The sequence below is a fragment of the Megalobrama amblycephala genome, linkage group LG1 (genome assembly GCF_018812025.1).
Source record: "Megalobrama amblycephala isolate DHTTF-2021 linkage group LG1, ASM1881202v1, whole genome shotgun sequence".
Classification (NCBI taxonomy): Eukaryota; Metazoa; Chordata; class Actinopteri; order Cypriniformes; family Xenocyprididae; genus Megalobrama; species Megalobrama amblycephala.
The window spans coordinates 13,883,515-13,888,997 of record NC_063044.1 but is presented as its reverse complement, the minus strand read 5'-3'; the positions used below and the strand labels follow the sequence as shown (position 1 = coordinate 13,888,997).

At 35.2% G+C, this 5,483-nt stretch overlaps 1 long non-coding RNA gene across 1 annotated transcript; it reads right to left on the bottom strand.

Moving 5' to 3' along the window:
• Positions 1-3,835: 3,835 nt before the first annotated feature.
• Positions 3,836-4,853, bottom strand: LOC125249537. The gene is made up of 3 exons (XR_007180575.1): positions 4,272-4,853; positions 4,076-4,164; positions 3,836-3,986 (listed from the first exon to the last, which is right to left on the bottom strand). It is a non-coding gene; the product is annotated as an uncharacterized LOC125249537 (long non-coding RNA).
• Between the last annotated feature and the right edge of the window lie 630 nt (positions 4,854-5,483).

Genomic DNA, 5,483 nt, shown 5'->3' with positions numbered 1-5,483 from the left:
CCCATCGATGAATACACACACACCGACAAAAAACGCTCTCTTTCCTTCCTTCTTAGCAGCTTCGACTAACGGCCATCTCTTTATCCTCAACAACTTGTCTGCTTGAGATAGATCTTTGGTAAATCTCAGCTTGTGATTCCTCAGATATTCGGAGGTCTTGGCCAGCCGCCAGATCAGGTCCCGCGTAGATCTTCTCACGAAACGAATGATCACTGGTCTAGGTCTACCGTCTTGCTCTTTCAGCTTTCCCAGTCGATGCACAATATCTATGTCATCTTTAAAAGATACGCTTGAATCAGGAGCAACTGAGAAACAGATACCAATGACTTTATGCTTGATGTCTTCCTCAGGATGTTTAGGAATCCCGTACAGACGGACTCAAAAACAAAACAGAAAGATGGTCTAATGCATACTCAATTGTTATTATGCAACCATGTTTAAGTATAGTTGAAATATAGGGAATGGAAAGTCGAATTTGTTTAACTGCATGAAACTGCGACCGCACCGGCTGCCATCTTGGATCACTCCCTGCATTTGATCTGTTTCTGACATCTGATGAATATGTTTATGTATTGATGAAGTTATCCCAGCAGGAGATGCCAGATCTACGTTTTAACCAACATGTTCTCCAACCAATACGACCATATAGGTCGTTTGTCACTTCCCTGAAATACGACCCATAGGAGCGTTTACTAATGTGGCGCCCCTATCGACAACAGGACACTTTCATTTTAATTCATGAAATACGACCCATATGAGCGTTTACTAAAGTTGCGCCCCTTTGTTCCCTTTTATCTGCGTCATATTTTGGGTTTCGCGTAGCTCAGCTGGTAGAGCATTGCAATAACAATATGCAATCATGTGATCATGCCAGCCTGGGTTCGATCCCAGGGAACACATGTGCTCATAAAGTGTAAATGCACTATAAATCACTAAGGTTAGGTTTAGGGGTGGGGTGGGTGTAGTCATTAATACAAATTTAGTTTTGGTAAATGGAAATAGGAGAAATGGTGTAAAAAGTCCACACATTGCATTTAAATGAACACGCATTTTGATTGGTATTGACAGTCATACGTCATTTCATGAGGACAGACGTAACACGACACTGTCATTATTTGTACGCCCACTAGAGGGCGCATGACTTCAAAACGTAAATATAGGTCGTAATATGGTGCTTAAAAAACGACTTATTGGGTCGTTTTTTTCTGGAGGACAGTCTCGTTTTAACAGAGCCAGAGATGCATGAAAACGAAAGTAACAAGCAGCTCTTTTTCTTTTTGATTAAATTTTCATTTTGATAGTCTGAGTTTTTAGTGTTTTGTGCTGTATTTGTTTAAGTAAATGACCTCTGTCTGGTCTTGGAGTTAAAGCTTAAAGCGGAGCGACTTTCTTCATTTCCAGTTAAGCTATAATGTTAACACGGAATCAACGACTGTGTTTTGTTGTCAAATTAATTTTATTCTAACATTAGGCTATGTGAGATGTTGTAGCTCAAAAGCGCACCAAATATGTCGGACTGAAGGAAAATCTTAGTAACGTTAGTAAGTAAATAACAGGAACACTTTCATCAACAGCATACATCAAGAAAGGAAGTCGAGAGCTGAACACATTTTGCTTTCACGGATTGTTATATTCGGTTCCTGAAATATTCTGTTCCACTAGGTGCAAGCAAATGGAACTGAAAATATTAGTACACGCTCCTCAAATTGCAACTGTTTAATGGATTATTTCGAAAAGTCAGCAGTTCACATGTTCAAAACAATGCATAGTTTGTGTAATATATGGTAAATCGTCTGAGCTATTTTGCCTGATTGAGTACAGGACAGGCATTCAGATAAACAGTTAACGCAAGGATACAGCAGAGCAAACATGAGCGAATAACCTTTGTTTTACACTGATGTGTTTTCTGTTTAGCTTCTTTTTTGTTTTTTTTTTGTTTTTTTGAGGCTTTAAGACGTTTTTGAAATAGTTTGATTAGTTTGCTTCCTTCGTTGTCATTCTGTGACTACAGTACTGTAGTGTTGACAACTTGAAATAAACCTCTACAAATGTATCTGTGTCCTAATAAAAATAAGCTATAGACTGTGAATATTCGATGTCAACCTTAATTTCTTGATTATTATTCAATTAATATTGGTGCACATTGAGTTTTTCACTTCCAATTGTTTTTCCAGCAAATTTCTTAATATGTAAATATTTGTACAACACAACAAAAAGATTCAACAACTGAGATATAAACTGAACAAATTTCACAGACGTTTGATGAACATCTGAAAGTCTGATGTGGCACCAGCTGCTTTACAGAGCATCTCATCCTCATGGACAGCACCAGATTTGCAGCTCTTGCTGTGAGATGTTACTCCACTCTTCCATCAAGGCAATTCATGTTCTCAAACATGTCTGGGGTACTTATGGTTACATGTGGTTTGGCACTGGAATGACAATCAGCTGTCCTTCTGTCTCCCTTCTGGCATCTTCAGCTGAATTTCGACTCCCTGCCAAATTATTACCCCCCTATTATTGGTAGGTTAAGGAATAGGTGTGGGGCAGGGGTTAGAATTAGGCAATCAGATAGCGACTTCAACGAGGGGGTAATAATTTGGCAGGGGTAGGAATTCGGCACAACACCTGTTCTGCTTACATTACAGACATTGCAGTTTATTGCTCTGTTCACATCTGCAGTCCTCTTGTCTCCAGCAACAGGACTAAGGCACGTTCACAGGTGATCAGAGACCCTGGGCTTCTTTATTCTGGTGTTTTTCAGAGTCAGTAGAAAGGTCTCTTTATTTCCTAAGTTTTTGTAACTGATTACCATGATTAAACTAGGTACATATGAAATAATCGGAAAACATGACATTGTTAAAACCTTTTCAAAGATCTGTAAAGCTTATTTGGATTGTACAAAATTATCTTTAAAATATTATCTTAATTAGTGTTTTTTTGTTTGTTTGTTTGTTTGTTTGTTTGTTTTTTACAACAAATCCACTTGTAGCCTATATAAATATTAATTACATTAGATGTTATAACAAGTACAGAAGTTATTACTCTATGAATGTAACTAAAATTGAAAAGATATTTAAAAATTCAAAACAATGTGTGAAAAGAAGCAATGCTAAATGTGAGGATGAGGTAAACATTAAAACAGGATCTTGGCACTCGGGAACAGCCTTCATTATGTCGGGATCACACACTGCCAGAGCTATCCAAGACTTCAACTCTCACATCCAGTCTGAAACAGACAGCGACTTTACAAGATGATGAGTATAATGTGGAAACATCACAAAGCAAAACAAAACCATATGACATTGGTGATAATAACAAGTATAACATCATCTTGTAAAGTAGCTGTCTATTTTTTTCTGTGTATTTGTGCTGTATTACCTCACAGAAATTTTATTATTATCAGATTTTTTTTTTATTTGACTGCTTTTTAAATTGTTTTAAATCAGGTACATAAGGTTGTTTGAGTATGTGTTATGTTTGACACATTTCAGGGTTTTGTGCTGCAATATCCTGCCTTGTCAAACTTGAAATATAACGAAACTGAAGTATAATTTCATAATTATAATATTTTAAACAAAAATAAGGTTCTTTAAATAGCTTTTAAGCCGGGTTTATTTTTATTAATTGTATTTGTAAATAGACATTGTTCAGTTACTTAAATATTTTCATAGTCATTTATTGTTTTCCTAATTCTTAAGGATTTATCACATTCTTCAGTATAGAGTTAGGGGATGAACATTAACTCTATATTTACATACAATAAATGATAGAGTCATTTTCTCACACCAAACTTTATTTTTGTATTCTTTCTCATGAAGTCATCGAGCTGTAAACAATGCAGAGAAAAACTGTGAAAAAAAATAATTGGTTAATAATGTATATATTACATATTAAACAACATCAAATAAAATAAATGCTTTACATTCTTGTTGGGGAGATTTTTCATTTCTCAAGCAATTATTTGGTCAAATTCCTCAACTTCACTAAAAGAAAAGATAAATTCTATTGTCAGAAATGTTGTGTAACACAAAAATCCAACAGTCTGTGTACAAAGAAAAAATTTAAAACATACCTTGAGTGATAAGTGGGGCCCTGAAGGAACATCTCTTCAGCCTCCTGCCAAGACAGGCCCTGCAGCTTGCAAAGGGCATGAATGATGGCCTGTACAAATAAACCAATTAATAAAATAAAACAAAACATGCACACACTGCAGAACATAAACATAAACAATTTTTCACTATAATAAGATGTACACATGCAAATATTACCTTCATGCTGGACCGATCTTGAAATGTGCCTGCAGATGAGTTTGCACTTTTGCCAACCGTGTTGGTTGAAAAACTGAGGCATCACAAAAAGGACATAGGAAATGACTGCAGCATTTGGTGCACTGTTTTAGATCTGGCAGAGACCCCCCTATTTGAATTGTAATATCCATCTGAGAAAAAATACACAAGTCACACACAAATTATTAGACAACCCAACAGAGCTCATATTGTCAATTCTACGCAGATTACTTGATATTTACTTGATGAAAATAAACTCAAGGCCACATTTTATTCCAAAGATCGTATTTGTAATTATTACAGAACTTATTTCTAATTGTTACACTGTTATTGTCTGTGGTAGCACTTTGAGATTTGTAAAGTACAATAAAAAGAATGTGCAATATTATTTTTCCTACACATACTGCTACTACTAATAGTAAATGTAGTAGTAATATTAGTATGAAATAATAGTAGTTAATACAGCTATACGTACAGTAGACCTACATAGTACTAAAATATGTTACACATAATAATTGTTTTACATATTATGCATTTTATTTTAACATTTTTACTTTAATGTTTTTTTTTATTTTGTTAGAAAACATATTAAGCATCCCAGAATGGAACAATGACACAGAAAATAAGAGCAGGCTGTAAATATTATAAAGTAATGCTACCTTTCGACAGTAATTTTGATCAAATCAAACACTGACTAAGCTAACAATAATAGATTACGCACCACACGTTTAAAAATAACTGGGAAGAACACAATTAACGGCTTATTTTGTCGAACTATCCATCTAAACTAACATTATATACTAAAACAGTCTATTCCTTTGTTGGTGTAATAAGATCTCAATGATTTATGCCATAAAAACTGGTAATTTTCAGGAATCACTTTAATAAAATTAATAACCTTACTCACTTGTCTGATTGCTACTTGCTAGCAGTTTTATAATGTTGGAAATTATTACGGTTACACACGTTACAAAAAACAAAAAAAAGTTCATCCGAACAGCAAGTGGCACTATCTGAAAAAGTGATAGTTCTGGCAGTGCAGGTCTGAGTGTGCAGTTGGGCAAACTAATGTTATTAATGTTACAAACAAAAAAATACATTTGGAGTTTGGCAAAGAACAGGCACTGGGCAAACAGACAAACACATCCTGACATGGGTTGTGCACGGGGGAGTGGAAGAGAAAAAGAGAAGTGA